We start from the raw sequence: 18008 nt of genomic DNA, 5'->3' as shown, positions 1-18008 counted from the left end.
GTACACGCTCTAAATTTTATTGAATTTTATAATAACGTCGATTGTTTCCCCCCTTGTAAGCCGTGAGGCGGCTGTCTGGGGTTCCCACGCAATTCTTCGTTAATTTCCCTAAAGGAATATCTTTACGAGGTCGGGATATCACGATTTCCCACAGAAACCACCCCGCCGATGTTATTTTTATCGAGATTTCTTAATTGTGAGCCTGTCAGCTTATTTTTAATTTGCCTCCGCAATCTCCCACAGCTTTACAATTAACGGATGATTTGAGTTGTCAGCGCAATGTTGGTTTTTCACAAACGACAAAACGAAATACAAAATAAACACTACAAGACTCTAGGAATTGTTCTGTTTTTCAAGCAATTGCCAATATTCTAGTAACGATGGTATTGCACTAAGCGGCTCAAAGTATTTGTGCAAAGCATTTGTAATTTTACCAGTTCGTCTGACAATGAACGTTGCTAGGCGACAGAGTTAATGATACCTACCGATTCGCAGAGTGTTTATTTCTGTCTGTTGAAATTAATAAGAATAAACTTTTCTGTTTAAAACTCACTCAGATTCTTGCACGACATGCTCAACACTTGTTTTACGTTTAATAACACGTTGCGAACAGGTCAACGTCTCGACAATTAGCAATTTGGCGATGAACGAGCGCCGGCAAACATTTCGTGTACACCGAACTCCTCTTCCAGCAATAACAGCTTTGTTTGATCAGACCGACTTCACTTCCGCCCGTTTCAAATTGGACTACAGTGGATTTATCATTATAAACTTGAATAAAACCGATCCGTTTGTAATTGAAGTTTCATGTTGTTCCTGATCTGGCGGCTTTAAAACTTTCATCGAATCAATAGAACCAACAAAACTGAGCCGGTTGCGGCGACGTTCCTGACGGACGCAGCGTTTAAAAAATGATTGTGATGGTTCATTATTCAAGTGGCAATCAATTAAAGTGCAGACCGTCTGTATCTGGGATTATAACGGAGGTTTTCGGGGATATCGATTTAATTTTAGTTTCGATGCTGGTTTGTAAATTTTCGATGAGGCGCTCGATTGATTTATATATAATTCCCGAAGCGGGAGTCACGGACTGCACTATATATAGTGCTGCCATAAATATTGCTACTTAGGTAATGGACTTTAAAGCGAACAATGTTGGGATTTGTTCTTCTTTGAATAATAAAGCGGAGAAAATAACTGAAACCATAAATCAAATCCAAGATCCAACGAAATTAAAACTCTACGCCTTCAGACGTTCTTTTGTAGTTTTGTATTTTTGGCAAGTGCTACATTATTTTGCATGATGTAATTGAAATTGATAATAACTTAAAAAAAAAACTGAACTGATTGAAATAACATATTGTGTGCATTTTTTAAGCCATTGTCTTTTTACTTGATACATATACTAGTGATTTGTATATCCTCGAAATTGTCGTGCCTCGGCCGCTAGCGACCTCGGCGACAATTTTTCTCGCGGCCTGTTTTAGGTAGACAAAGTGCTCCTTTCGCGTACGGTTGCACAAAAAGTTTATTGTGTGTGAATGTGGATCTATTCCAAATAATATTCTCTATTTTGGTACTAATAAACCTCCAAGAAAGGAAACCATGATGTTTTTTTTTTTTAACTAAAGCGATATTTTGGACTACAGTGTTTTTTCCCATTTATTTCCCTAACACACTGTATATTTTACCACAATGATATATTCGGATAAATTTGAGATTAATGTTGGTGAACCGCAAGGTGGTGCTTTCGGACCCTAAAACACTTGAATATCTGCAAGAAAAGTATTTCCTCATGAGTTGTTAAGAAAACTTACAAACCCACCACCCCTTTTAAATTTCCGTTAAATAATTCTCATATCATTTCTGTTGGCTGCAATGAATCCATTAAACGCATCGAATTCACTCGATTATGCTTTCCACGTGCGGCGTCAAATTCATTTTGCTCGGTTAAAACTGAGCCACTGTTGCCAACCGCACGGTAATTACGGTGTTTGTACGGAAATTTGATCAATTAATCTTGCTATCGGACACGATTTGTGCAATAACCTGCAAAACAAAAAACTGCAACTCCGAAGCTCCGGAACGCATCGAGGTGAAATATCAATAATAAAATTACGTGGGCGCAGGTTATTACCATATATATGCAAATATGGCCCTGATTTCCATTTGTATGTGGATTTCCGGAAAAACGCCCGAGCTGGCGAGAGTTTTTGTCGCACGAACGCCACTGGTTTCTCTCCGGTACCGGAAGATTTGAGGGGTGAAATCGAATCGCCGCTGTATTTAATGTCGACATAAATAGATAATGTTTACCCGGAGTCGGCCGAAATATTAAATAACCGGTGTGATTTTAATTGAGTCGCTCGGATAATATTTTTCTTGGGTTCGGATCGGTTTTTGCGGCGAGTTTTCTGTTGTTGTTGTAACGGAAGGTCAATGCGGTTCCGTTTGAAATTTATTGTAGCAAAATCTAACTGGAATAATAGCCCCGGAGGCAGCATGCGAAATGTATGACGCTGTCCGAGTGGGAAACTGTGATCGGAGTTTATTCGCAAGAGGAAAAACGACGGTAGTTTTAAATGTTTGTCAACAGATTTTGTTCTGCGAAAAGGATGATAAATCCGACGAAATTTGGGCGATTTTTCATCTTATGTTTTCACGAGAGTGATGAATGCTCACGGTTTGCATCTTGTTTGAGTTTTTAAATGTCGTAGAAATTCGCGATAAATCAACTTCTTTGACGTGTGCCATGTCCACTGTCAAATCGATGAAAGGCCAATAAATTTAAATTTACTAAAAAAATCAGATAAAAGTGAATTAATAATTGGGGAATATATTTAAATCAATATAATTAATTATTGATCAGAATTATTTATAAGGATGAGATTAAATTTTTTAGGATATGAACCTACTCATTTTCTGTTCGCTCTAAAAATAGGAATAAGCTTTGGAAACTATTTTAGTCACTTATTCTCTTATACAAACTGATTCACATAACTTTCCGACCCCAACGAACTTTGAATGCAGCCAGTAATACGTTATTCAGTTCAGCTAATATTTTTGAGCCTAATATCTCGGTTATTTGCCAACAGATTTCTATGAAATTTAAAATACAGATAATTTAGACGATGAAGGTTCAATTAGTAATAATAAAATTACCTCAAGTTGAAAAATGTAATTTTAACACATGTTTCCTTTAGTGAAAATTAAGCGCAATTATTATTACATTGTTAAACATTAGAAAATAGGTGTCTACACAAACAATTAACTAAATCACTCGTCTGGTTCAAAGAAAAGATTAGATTTTGTTGTTAAAAATTTAATCTAAATTTTGAAGGTATTTGAGCAGTTACCGTTTGAAACAATTGATGAAAAGTTGCCAAGCAACATTTTGTACACCTCGTAAAATCTGTCAAAAGTGGGCGCGCTTTATTAGAAAAGTCAAATTGTGTAAATTTATTGAAAATACTAAAAATAGACTGCAATGGCAGAAATTTCAATATTTTTGAAAAAGGAAACAATTTTTGCCTATGAAGTGTCATAAGAACTTCAATAGCACAGTTCGTTTTCTCGTGGAACACTATCCAAATGTAAGCTTTACAAAATTTAAGGTTCACAGAGTCGTCAATTTATTTGAAGACACAGGAAGCGCACGTGAACTAAATTACCTTGCTAAAATATCCCGATTGTGTTTTAGTCCTTTATGGAAGAATTAAAGCATCCAGTATAATAAATCACGTCCAAATGTTGTCTTTAACTTTGTAAGTGATTGTAAGGTTAGAAAGATAAACGTCAAATATGTCACCTGCGTTTGTGCTGAGAGGGGTGACCAAAATTCGGCGATAGTACGCATTTGTTTCATACGCGTCTACGTTTTTGCATCTGCAACCACGTTTAATACAGTTTTTTTCTTTTTTCTTGCAAGCCAGATGTCTTTCAAAGACGAGTTTCTCCTTACAGTATTTTTTATCGGATTAATTTTTTGATATAAATCTTAAGTGATTTAACATTTTAAAAAGGCATGTAAAAATTACGTTTTTAACACTTGGGTCATTGCATTAATGAGATTTTACTCTTCACCGTCTAAAATATCTTGCATTTTAAATTTCACAAAAATCCATTGTAAAATAACCGAGATATTAGGCTCGAAAGTCTTAGCTGAGACACCCTGTATAATTAATAAGGTGTCTATGCAGAAGAAGGTATGGTCGGATACTGTATTTTATTTAAAAAAAATAGTACTATTTAGTCAGCAGACTAAGGGAAACGAAATGCGGTAAGGCTCGATAAGACATTGAAAAACCATGACAACTGATATTGTTGAAGCATTGAATTTCCTGTTTCGTTAACGATTTGTAAGTTATCTGAGTTTCGGAATGACCCCCTATACATAGTATATTATAGAAAAATTTTGTAAGACAAATTTGTCTTCCCATTTTTTTGTGTGTAAAGTTTCTATGTTTAGATTTACTAGTTTGTAATAACTGCCCACACAGATAATTTTTTTTTTAACTAAATCCCCCCTTTAAAACAAAATATAAGATTTAATTACACACTTTGTTCTTGTCTGTACGGTTCTCGAGACGTTATACTATTTTCTCAATTTTGTTGTAGGTCGTAAAATTTTATTGCATACAATGAACCTACAATGCAAATATGCAAAATATACAATACAACCCTGCTAGTGGTACACTAGGATTTATAAGCCCCGCAAAATCTTTAACTTAAAGTACTATAAAACTTTACGACCTACAACCAAATTGAGAAAACAGTACATGAACCGGCCGACAACTAAGAAAAAAACTAGTGTCGGATTATACAAGGCGATCAGTCTTCCGGTATTATGAACTAAAAACTAACCTTTCTAAAGAAAAAAAGGGCTTCATCATCGTTTCTGTACCATTCAGGAATGCATTAAAAAAATTCTCAATTTTTAAAATACCTTTCATAAATCTCATTTTGCATTGCCGCAAATTTAAAATTCCTTTAGTATCCTTTACACGGGAATTTACGATTCAACACTGTATTGTTATGATTAAAACATGTTTTTTTTTAACCTTGCTCACCTTTAAAAGGATGCAACAGACGCATAAATCTTTGGCAGTTTGCTTACAGGAAACCTGCGTTACATCCGATCCTTTTCGCTTCTGTGGGAATTTAAATTTAAAAAGGGACTGACAAGGGTCGATCGTAAATTTAGCAAATCCAATACAAATGATCGAATCTCTTGTGACTTAGCTTTATGACGGATTAAATACCTCATTTACTCAGTCAGAGTGGTTGTTTTCGCAACACCGTAAACACACTGTGAAATATGAAATTTTTCCGGTAATTACGCCATTGGGACCGACAATAGCTATTTATGTAACCAGTTAGGAAATGCGTTATTTTGTGTAACGAGTGGAATATTTGCGGGACGAGCGCAGCGAGATCCCGCAAAATCACACGAGTTACACAAAATTGCATTTCCTAAAGTGTTACATACAAGATTTTTTCTAATTTTGACAAAAAAAAAGTTTCTTCAAACGTTAAACGAAGTAATGAATTTCATTAATAATAAATTATTATTGTGTTAAAATATCAAGTAGGTAAGTAAGCACGGTTATTTTGCTTAAAAACAAAAAATATGACAGTGTCAAATTGATGATACAATAAATTTTTCCTAACCAGTTAGGAAAGATTTTACTTTTCGTAACCAGTTACGAAAAGTGTGACGTTTCCCAACCTCAATTAATTTTGAAAAGTGTCACTTTATATGTCAAAATTAGAAAAATAAATATAAACTGTAGAATCCATTTTGTTTAATTGCCCCGCTAAATCTACACATACACGCACAAATTTAATCTTTGCCTATCTCTGTATGCGTTTTTGGGCGTGCAGTTGACAACCCCTCTCAACAAACTACAAATAATTTAACGTTAAATCAACAGAACAAGTGTGTTTGTTTGGGAATAACACCATAAGCCTGCAGAATCGGCCGGATAAATTTTATTTGACATGACAAAACAATTTAATGAGATTTGCAACAAATTGGTCAGCGAGATGGGTGATTTATCACAAATTTTATTCTAGTTTTGGATTGTAAATGTGTAAATAAAACAAAGAAAAGATGTAAAGGTTTGTTCTGTACACTCGGCGCATGCATGTTAGAGTCATCTACGAATACGGAACCTCTTAGAAATAAAAATAATAAATTCAATATAACACTTGATTCTTCTGAATTTTTCCACTAAACTCTTCTTATTCAATCGTTAAAGAATATATTACTAAGTAAAAGAATATTCTCTTTTATATGTCTTTTAAAATTCTATTTAACGACTGTCATAAAACTTTCAGTGCTTGCGAACGTTTACACGAATGCGTAATTCTGGTTTAGTAACTATACTGTTTGCGGTAAAATATCGTTTATAAAACTAATCCTAGGAATTTATTACCGGCGCGTCTGAGATTTACTGCCTTTATATTATCATACCACAAAATGTGGAAGGAACTCATCTTCTTTCAAAACAAATATGTAAAAAAATAAAATTTAAAAGTTTTCAAAGTTATTATGGTTCAAACGTCACTTTGATCGACTAAAAAATAATGTATGGACGAAATGAATATTTGGGACTCATTGCTGTGCTGAACTCGGCTTTGCCTCGTCCAGCAATTTCCAGCAAATCTTCGGAAATATTTTCTTTTTATAACATAAATAACTGTTGTCAAAACTTCAGAATTCTGTTCAGGGATGAACAACAAGTGTTTGACGACATGAAATCTTTTAATTGTTACATTTGTACCTTTTGACATCTACAGTACCTCCACTACAGTCGTATAAACGTGCTTAACCTGCGTGGAGACCAATATCCGGATCCGGATTAAGCTTCCCGGAAAACAATATCCGGAATTATTTGTGGTAATAATTTTAATGTTCTGAAAAACGCGTCCCTTGTTTACCGCCGCCATTCACCCCTACACAATTATTACCCTGTTACACCCACGCGCGAGTGTCGCATCCCTCGAGACAACGAGATCTTTACCTTTGCCAAATCTGGTAAATGTATTAATCGTCTGTCTTGGCGCACCCCAACCGAGCAATCACCCCTAAACTAACATCATCCCAGCTGCATGCCGAATAGTTAATAACTTTATTAATAATGCATCCCTCCATCAGAAGCGCAAATCTAAATTCCCTCTAATGTCCAGACTCCGGTCCGGCATTAGCATTTTTAGAATAGCGCGGTCGTTTTATGTCAGACTGTTGCGATAAATTATTCGAGGGCGAAACTCTCAAAGGGGTGAGAGTCGGAGAAGAAGTCGGGAGGGTGAAGTGGGACAAAATCGTCAGATCCAATACAGTTTTCTGGATTATACTACAAGCGGCCTGATATCCCATTACGTCACTCTATAACAAGAAGCCGTGTCCGAACGGTGGATGGCACTTGAGGGGGATGAATTTTTCAGGGCAATAATATTCGATTGCGTGTCGCTAGAATAATTCAGGACGAACCTTTCGTGGCCACCAAATCCAATTAAATATAGATGGGGATGGGCAGGTGTAGGGAGATTTCGTGGGGTTGGAAAAAGCTTCGATGGAAGTACTCGCACAAGAACAGTCAACAGTAAAATGCGAAAGGAGATTAATAATGTAGCGGACAGGACTAAAACATTCCTTCAGTTTTTATTAGAGTTTAAATAAATATATTAGGGGTGGACCCAAAACAATAAGAAATGAAGTTCTTTATTTTGAGTGTTGTTTATTTTTAAAATTAAAAAAGCAGTTGTGCTTATTTTTCTAACGATAAAACAGTGGTGACGGAAGAAAATAATAATTACAAATTTTTGCACAAAAAATGTTGTGTACACCTTTGCCGCGAACTCCTTTAGCATCGTCGAGATTGTCTGTGTCGGCCGCAGGCGGCCTCGGCGACAATTTTTCTCTCAATACTTTAAAGAATGATTTCACGGCCTTGATATATAATAGCAGATTACATACCGAGGTGGAAAGTGTTTAATTCCTGTCGAGAGCTAAGATAGTTTACCAAGGCGTAGCCGAGCTGAACAAATGCTCGAGAAAGGAAGGAAACACCTTCCCAGCGAGGTTTGTATACTATTTTATTCGGAATCATTACATTTTTAGCAAATAAACAATTAATTTGATGCAATTTCATTTCTAACGTTTTTCGACAATTCGTGTACGCCACTGGAAAAACGTCATAACAGGGCGGAAAGTGGCCTATTACTGACCAAGAGAGGGAAGTAAAGATAAAAAGGAATGGTTAACTTTCCGCCCTCGTATAAGATTAGGAATGTGCATATTACAATACGATTCCGAATAAATAACTATTTTCACAATTAACGAAAACTTAATGATCGATATTAATCATAGCACAAAAGCTCAAATGTTGAAACTAAATACATACAATACAACATCAAATCAATACCGTGTGATCGAAAATAAAAAAATCGAGATGGCCGCGATTAACGCGTTTCAGTTGGCAGCACGTAAAAATTTAATTCAAATGTCATCAGATGTCATTACAATATTAACTGTCATTTTTAATTATTGACTATTAAAATTTGCTATTACAATATGTTCACTTTAGAGTAAAAAATGTTCATTGTGCAGTGCAGACTTGAGAACGACGAATAGTCATCTTCGACACCTCGAGTTTTTGAGGAATTTCAACAAAAGTTTCCGGACTTTCAAGGCACTTACCAACAACGGGCCTTGATTATTTTGTTTTACCATACCTGAAAAACAACGTGTTCAAAAACAGGCCTGGCACAATTCCCGAATTAATGCAAGTCATTATTGATAACTGCAATTTAATTGATGTCCCGACTTTGCGAATGTCATTTGAAAATTGATCGTTGGATCGGTAATTCGCTAGTTTCGATTTATAAACAAGTTTTACAACCGACAGGTCCCACATAATTCACACCTTTATGAAAATCAAGATTTCAACGTTCAAAAAATCACTAACCTAACTTTTGAGACTGACATCTGATAATTAAAATTTTAACGAATTGCCAACTGAAATTTTTGGTCACAACCAACTCTAATTTATTTATTTTTTTCGATCTCACGGTACTAAAGCATCAACACTTTTTAACAAATTTATTGCTTCACAGGATATATCGAATTGTGTCTCATTTAATCGGGCAGCAGGTGGCACTGCAGTACAAAGCTCGCACGTAATTTAAATTTTTCAAACGAATCCCCTCTTTGCATAAAGCTTGATTCCCACCAGCACCAACCACTTGACCGTACGCAACACATTCGCAATCTCATTTGTCAAGAAAATCCAAACAGTAATCGGGCTTAATGCCTATGTTGTGTTAAATAGGGCGCAAACAATGTAAATACCAATTCCAAGTCAATATGGGTGGTGTCTTACTTCGAGCAGTGTGATGGGAATTCGCCTTAAGGCGCGTATTGTCCGGATCGAAAAACAATATCAATAACAGTTGTTCAGTGTATTGTTACCGCAACCCGGTTTTGTTTCTTAAATAGCAATACATAATATATCGGATCTTGGAGAGAATTTTATTTTGTCTTTTTCAAGCAAACATTGTTGGAAGACTTGTTTAAAATTCGTCAGCGTAAAATAGTACGACAGCACTTCCATAATGTATGCTGTGTCCGATTCGCCTGCATCGCAAATAATCTAATTTATGAATTGTTTTAAATCGTTTTATAATGCACCAATGGCGTGATCATCAAAGATCGTCCAGTTGTGAAACGAGATAAGCTGATGTATGTATGCACGAGCGACATTATAAACATTTTACGTTGTTACCAATGCTAATAGAGTTTCAAAATGCAATTATTGATTTTAATCCGGACATTTTGCCTTTTATTATGACTGTTTATCTATATTTTTAATTATTAAAAGATTTAGTTTGTTCGACACCTCCCTAGAAAGTGAGTTTGTATCCATGGTTATCAGTGGGTGAAGGTTTCTCTTTCGTTCACTTTACTTTCGCTCATCGTTTTTCGCTCACTATCTTTCACTGGTTTTCATTTGATCGTAAGTTTTTCCAATTCTCTTTGATAACGTAGGTCATTTTGATTTTTTAGTCAACATTTGGTACCTCGCCGCATTTGCCTCTTCCAGGACATCATCAGGAACATCACCAATTTCCACAACGTGCACAAAACCACTTTATTGACGTTACAGAACTTTGTTTATTTTGTATTTTATTTTTTCCCTAGTAACAAATCCGTCCAAAAAAGTGATTTATTTTTATTCAAAATTTTGAATTCAACCTTACACTGACTTTCTAAGGAGGTATCGAACAAAACCAAATTCAGCACTTGAGAGTAAGGTCGCTTTCGTTCACTTGAATTGCATCGAGTGAACGAAATCTTTGCCTTCCTCACTCTTACTGTAAATAACTACATTATTAATTATAAATAACTACATTATTAATTATATGCTTTTTCATTTTTTTTTCCTTTTTACTTCTATCCAACGAGTTTCGCGTTCCTGTATTGCTATACTTTTTCTTGATTCTTCTTTTCCTGAACACCGTCATTATGATTATTTTTAAATTTTTCATTTCTCAGTGTCTTTTCAATTTACTATGAGCTTTTCAAGTGCAAAACTGAATAAAAAGAGACCAATCGTGGAACCTTGTGGTATTCCCTACCATAAATCGAACTTCTTTGTTCTTGTAGAACAAATATGTTAGTACAGTCATTGATAATAATAATTATACGACCATGATGACATAGCAATGAAAAAAATATTACATCTGCACCTAATCAAATATGTTACAAAAATCAAAATTTAAAAAAACAGGATTTGAAAATTTTTCAGCTAGTTAACTTGAATCCAAAATCAACGCTAAGTGTCCAAAAGCTTCGGAAGCTTAAAAGTGACGAGAGGAGCAGATATGATCCTGACAGATCTACTGCTGACGGTTCAACATTCTTCCACACACCATATTTCCTCCGTTTTTATCACATCCACTGTACTATTCAACAAATCGAAGCGAACAAGTGTGAGTATTTCCGTTTTCACATCCTCAAACTGCCGAACACGCTGGCGATAATGCGCTAGGATAAATTCCTGATCCTGGGATGCTTCGACATTCGACGACCGTCCGAAACATTTCCATCGGAAAGGGATCTGCACGCTATCAACGCTAATTTTCCCCTCGCTGCGACATCTCAAACAAAACAACAAAGCACGTTTTGACGACGACAAAAATAAAGGATCCAGTCGGTATTTGTCATCGACGGTTAACAACGTTGAATGGTTAATCCTCGGCGAGCGCTCCTGAAAGCTTTCGATCGGCGCCGCATACACGTGTTTTCATTTTTTATTCATGACATTAAAACGATGTGTTTTTCTGTTGCGCATTTTTATTTCACTTGTGCGAACCGTAAAAATGGGTGCCGTATTTTATTTTGACAATCAGTGCAAGGCCGTAATATTCGAAAGTGTTTTATAGTTGCGCAACGGCGACCTAGTAAACTGGGGAGCTTTTAGATCTATCTGCAAATGTGTTTTTTATTTTTATGAGGAATAGAAATGAACTGGATTTTTATTTCCTGTTTAGTGGGAGGAGAAATATACCGAAGGAAACAACAAATTACGTCTTCTTTTCTAAACATTATGTTATAGACCCTTGTGCGTTTTCCACATGTTTTGTTGTTGAAAGACTTCGCCTCGGTCTTCGATCTCTGGGCTTAAAAAGACTCAGTTCTACTCTTAATGATATAATCTACTATTAATAATTTCTAATAACTACTTCAGTAAACAATAAAGAAGATTAAAGTTATTTCTGATTTTCAACATATTTTTAGGCACCTTTAATGAAAAAGGTACTTGTATGTACTGCCAAGCGGACGAAAGGTAACTATTTTTCGGACGCTGACCGTGGCGCCATCTGTTGGTCTGTTTAGTAAGTTAACAACTAAACCGACAAACCCGAGTGAACCGTTTGAAAACAAATGAATATTTAACAGTTAAATATAACCAAAGTTTATTTGCCCAAAAAGTGTTGTATCGTTTATTTCTGGTGCTTCGTATAATGGATAGCAACCGCGAAAGTGATGAAGAAATGTCTAATACAACAGCGAAAGTGATGAATAAATGTCTAACACGCCGGCGGACATCGCAGATGATAATCGCAATAATTGTCCTGTCACCATACCTAAATTGTGTAAATAAGTATTGCAAATTGTAAATTTCTCGTTTTGTTGGCAAGCTGATAAAAAATACTATAGACAAATTGTTACTATGTATTAATAAATTTATCTTTTGAAAATAGTAGATACAAAATAAATTTGTCATTTTTCCAATGATGTCTTGCTTTGTAGTTCGTGCAATCGCCTAAAAATAGTTATTTACATTAGAGTACGGGATGTGAATTTTCCGGCACGACAACTGGTTTCGGGCACGATGGCGCAGCCGAGTGCCTGATTAGTTGGAGGGCCGGAAAATACGTCCCGTACGACATTTGTATTAGACTTTTCGGCTGACCAAAATATTAAATCTTTTAAAAATCAAGACTAATTTTATTGTAGAATTTGACATCGTCAATAAAGAATCGAATGCTGTGGAATCAATTCCTTGACGACCGTGACCGCTCATTTGTTTTTTTTCCTAACAAATTATTTGCCGGCTAAATTTTCACGGTCGTGCTTCAAAATTTGATTTTGGTGTATTAATCGAGTGAAAAAAATGTCTAGTATATAATATAGAGTGAGTTAAATGTGACACCAGAGGCAGTACAACTAGTGGCAGGACTAAATTCTGAATTATTACCACAAAAATCGAAACAACGTTACATAGGACAATTTTTTCTCACGAAAGTATGTAATAACCATTCTTTAATTCACAAATTTTTAATAAACCATATTTTATTACAGACAGTTTTATTAATAGGTGTTTGTGGTGCCTGTCTCCGAAAGGAGTTATATACTCTGAAAATGGAAAATGTCAAGAGAAGAAATTATATTGATAACTGACACAAAAACCAATATTTGTAGATCGTTTGCCATTACCAATCCAAACTGGGTTGAAACTGTGAAGAAATATATGGAAGTCAGGTTAAATTGGTATTAATACAATTAAAACAATTTCAAATAAAATTGACAAATATTTGAACCTTGATTGCCCCATGGACACAAGATTGAAGTTCCTAAAATGATTCGTGATGACTCATGGTGGCCTTCCTTCAACATCAAAAACAAAATGTACTGTGTTACAGCTACAGCTCAAACAATGGTGAGTTGTGTCACAAACTTCGATACAGTGCTTTAATCTACTTGAATTTTTAGCAGTTGCTTCCAATGTAACCATCCAACATTGAGAATTCCATCATCAGTACCGTAAGAGAAGCACCAGTACAACATATTGACATTCAACCCAGAAGTAATAAAGCTGACAGTTACCAAATTGTTTCTGCATTGTTCTCTAAAGTGGAGAATTGTAACAATAATGTTTACAACTGTAATTTTACAAAATAAATTATGTTAATAATGTTGCAAATTATTAAAATGTCTTGTACTTAACCACTACTTCCTGGTGAAAACGAATCATCTTTCTTCAGGTGAATACAAGATTTTGGGGTTAGAAGTTTGTTTATTTTTATTTTCCAGTTGCACTTTAGCACTAACAGCTAGTACTGGATAAAGTAGGTACACAAAACCATATATCAACTTCTGTGATTTAGTTTTATTGTGCAATTTTGCAGATATTTATGAAATACCCGACAATTGTCAAACTTTTTGACATATATAGCTGCCAACCCAATAGGTTGTATTTTCCCTGTTACGATTATGATTATTATTTATTGGTCGATATAAATTAAACAAACACATTTATCGGAAAAAGTATACAGGGAAATGTGTTTTTTTACACCAAATTAAAGTAACGTATGGACACTTTAATTTTAAATTAACTGTGAAAAGAATAAATCAACGGTGTCCGCACATTTTTCCCGTACTCCACTAGATTTTCCCACATTCCACTAGAAATTTTTGACATTGTACGGGAAATCGCACCTCCCTTGACCTAAAGTGTAAGGTAACGCTATATTTCCCAGACTGGGAGGCCGAAAAATTAATTTACACCTCTGCCAAAAAGTGCCTTTTGTCCTCGTCTATTTTCAAGCCTCGGCCGCGCCTCAGCTAGAAAACCCAGACTCGGGCGAAAAAGATCCACTTTTTGGCCTTGATACACATTACATATGACAAAATTACACTACATATTTCAGATTTTCGCGTATAAATAGTTTTTATTGTTGTTGGAACACACATCCTTTGGGTGATTAGTTGATTACATATTGCGTTGCATAAAATTTCACACTAACTGCACTCTATTCAGTGCATTACCTCATAGAGAGTAAAACAGTGTAGTTCAGTTAAAAACTTTAATACGAAAGGCCTCGCAGAAAAGCCAAACAACGTGGAAAATTAGAATTTACTGCGAATTATAATAGAAGTGAATTAACGTGTGGTCTGATCCTGATGGACCAAAAAGAGTGTTCATGTATGTACTTTCAAAAACCACCAAAGCAAAAGTTTGCACAGTGATATAAAAACCGAATCGCCACTTCCTATTTGCTGTAGTAACGTCATTTCGTAGAATCTGTGCAAAGCGATAAAGTCAAATGTCACGAAATGCCATAAAATTTGTCCGATAGATTTTCGCACAGTTTGTTTACTTTAACGCAGCAGCGAGCTCTAAACGTCCGGAAATCCCGGAAATTACAATAGACTAGGAGTAATAAATTTCCGGATGCGGTGGTGCAGCTTTCCAGACGAGCACCCCAACAACACATATTCATCACGCACAGACCGCTAAACATAATCATAACACGTTGTTAACAACCCTCCGGATTTTTTTTGCGCGGGCCTGTTTTAATCTAAATAATTGAGGGAGCTGAGGTTATTCAAGGCAACCTGAATCACATTTAGTCATATCGTATGTAACTGAACTGCGAGTAATATCAGCAGAGGTTATACCAAATGTAAACAGCGATTTTAACAAGATATGAGAAAGTTTGCCATCGAGTTTCGTCGGTAAGACGAGATAAATTAGAGATAAGAGGTTATTCGGAAAGCTCGCAGATAATCTGAAATGTATTATGCTCTTGCTGTGTCTGGATGTGCCAGGACGAGAAGATATGACTATTTGCCTATTTGCGCCTCGTTTGGCCCAAACAAAGAAATATAAGAAACCAACGGGCCGAAGACGGATTAATAACACATGATGGCTTGATGGTGAAAGATTAACTAAACCCGTTGAATTAGTTTTTTTAGGATAGTGACAGACAAGGCAAGAAAAAAGTGCAGCGATAAACAAACAAAAATTCGGAAAAAATGTCGAAGATCGAGAGTAGTTATTTGTTCGATACCTCCCTATAAAGTGAGTCTGTATCCATAGTTACCAGTGGTTCGCTTCACTTTCGCTCATCGTTTTTCGCTCACTGTCTTTCACTCACTGGTATGCATGCAGGCAGTGTAAAAACTAAATTAGATTTATATACAGGTTGTTGTGTTCTCCCCTGTTTGAACAGTCTGGGTCCGTAACAGTATTTATGGCAAGACTACATTGTATTTTTAACTCGTCCTGACCGGGCCAGGATCAGAGCAGCAAACCATACATGTCACATATTACCTATTTTCGTCTTTAATTTCCGCGACCTTGCCCACATCACATGTGCCCAAAATACCTCCACTTGTTATTTATACTCTTGACTCACCTCGAACTTATTTGCGTTTATTATCCGTTAAAACTGCCTCAATTCGACATTTATTCGTGTCCTTTCTTATGAAATAACATGTTTACTACATTCCATGACTTGCAGCACTTCTTCCTTCCCGTAAAATAAACTTCGCTTTCGATTCCGATTGTCGGTTTATGGTAATTTAGAGATGGAAAAAATTCAACTTCAAAGGAATCACCAGAATGATTTTTTTTTGTCGCGTGTGTCATCGTTCCGCACTGGAAGAGAGCTTTCATCCGACGTCTCGTACGAGGTATGGCTACTTACAAATTTCAAATGGGAGATGGACAGATCTTTCGCCTCGCATAATGCAATTTCCCTCCTCAATCGCATTAGGACGGGGATGAAGGAAATTATTTTCGATTTAATATTTTGATAAAATTTCGAGAGAATCCGAACGCGGTCATGAGAGTCGCGTTGCGCTTATCGCGCCGAAAGTAAATAAAGCTGGAAGTGCGCTCGAGTGGGACAATGTATTCCAGCCTGAAGAAGTGAGATTTTGCGATCTTGCTGGCTCGGAGGAGATAACATGTGCACAGGTAAATTGTCATCTCGCGCTGTTGCACAACGAGAAAGTAATTGTTGCATCCTGACATTAGAGTAAAAATTTACAAACTAAAATTGTGGGTGTGGTTCAAAAACAACACGCGGCTCAAGATTTTGTATTAAAAAAATTAGAGAGAACGTTCCAGTAACAATTTATCACGGCGTTAAATCTTTGCGGACTCTACACCGTGCTATAGGTAGACTAGATCAATAAATTTTAAACCTGGCCGCAGAAGAATTATTGGACCATCCTTCTTAAAGTCCAGACCTGGCACCTTGTGATTTTTATGTATGGTCGAAAATAAATTACGTCGTCTTGCTTAATCCCACATCATTTAATAATCTTACTAGTTTAAAATTATTTCATTTTATTGTATTCTTTATTTTATTCTTATTATATTCATTTTTCATTTGTGAAGACATCAAAAGTCAAAACTATTCGAGTCTTCGATAACTTTAATAAAAGGATCAAACCAAAGGTGGACCTTTGATGCAAAATGTAAAAAATACCAACACCACTAATAATTTTCGTTTGATCAGAAAAGTTAAGCAACGCGGGGCACGGTTAACATTAGGATGGGTGGCCACGTTATTAATTAATTAATTAATTAATCATTACGTGCAAGAATGCACAAGAAAAAATTGAGGATGAAATTTTGGATGCAAGACCTCTGGGAGATGTTGAAATTGGTAAAAAATCGAAATAATTTTAATTTTCAAAACATTTGTAATGTGGCTCCAGTTTTATTTCCGCACCTAATAAATCTAAAGTTCTTGTGGTTTTGAATGAACATGCCGGCTATAAATACTTGGAAGTTGTAACGTTCGCCAAAAGCAGTGGAATTATTATGATGTGTTTTCCTCTGTATTGTACACATTGCGGTACACTGCTGCACGGATAGTTTTTGAATCAGCTCGCAACGTTGATTGATCAAAAAATCATGCCAAAAAAAATAGAACTAGAAATTATTGAACTGTTTTAAAATATCTGTTGCCGTCAGTGCCAATCATCCTTTTTGTTTGCAAATAGATTTTTTTATTATATGTCCTTCTGGGCACTATTTGAATATGGAATGGATGTAAAAATAGTGTTCGCTCAGATTTTTTGTAAATCTTTATCTGTTGCTTACACCTAAAAAATGTTGCTATTTTCACATGATGATTCAAACTTTCCTTGATTTTTTTTTTACAACCTCAAAGGAGTAAATGATAAATTTGTTTCGTGAATCAGCGCTCCTAGAAAAACTAGAAAAGAAAATCTTTTAAAATAGATAATTAAAAATTGTAATAATTATTACTCCTACTATCGAGTGTTCAGTTGAAAAGTTCATCAAGTGGCCTTTGACTTTGAATTTTTCACAACATTGTGAAGTATATCTTAGAAGATCAATGACAAAAGTTAGGTTAGGACCACGTTAAGAAGCGATATTTTTGACTACATTCATTTTATTTATGTACTTAATGTGAGTGCCAGGTTATCAACAAGGTTTATAATTAGAGCAGGACATCTCTCTGGCCACATGTTTGGTAACATTAAAAACAAAACCCCTTAATTTGACGAAAGTCGCAGCGATGTGTAGGTAATCTGTAAAATTTTAGGTTAGATGTGTTTTTTTTATGTTGAAAGCATTAAATGCACACCAAGACATTATTGCCTACGTTGTCGACAAGCCAATTGCAGATATGTAATCTTCTTGGATAATCTGCTGGATTCAATTCCTGCACGC

The 18008-nt window shown here is 35.6% G+C and overlaps 2 protein-coding genes and 1 long non-coding RNA gene across 11 annotated transcripts in view; 2 read left to right on the top strand and 1 right to left on the bottom strand.

Moving 5' to 3' along the window:
- Positions 1-18008, bottom strand: part of LOC138138784 (histamine H2 receptor-like) — a 117036-nt gene that overhangs the window by 36606 nt on the left and 62422 nt on the right. The window lies entirely within an intron of this gene.
- LOC138138787 (uncharacterized) overlaps positions 1-18008 on the top strand; it is a 96677-nt gene that overhangs the window by 67587 nt on the left and 11082 nt on the right. The window lies entirely within an intron of this gene.
- On the top strand, positions 3-13484 carry LOC138138794 (uncharacterized). Its single transcript, XR_011162104.1, has 2 exons — positions 3-12814; positions 12872-13484. It is a non-coding gene; the product is annotated as an uncharacterized lncRNA (long non-coding RNA).

This window comes from Tenebrio molitor, chromosome 9 (genome assembly GCF_963966145.1).
Source record: "Tenebrio molitor chromosome 9, icTenMoli1.1, whole genome shotgun sequence".
Taxonomy (NCBI): Eukaryota; Metazoa; Arthropoda; class Insecta; order Coleoptera; family Tenebrionidae; genus Tenebrio; species Tenebrio molitor.
This window is presented reverse-complemented; position numbering and strand designations above follow the sequence as displayed.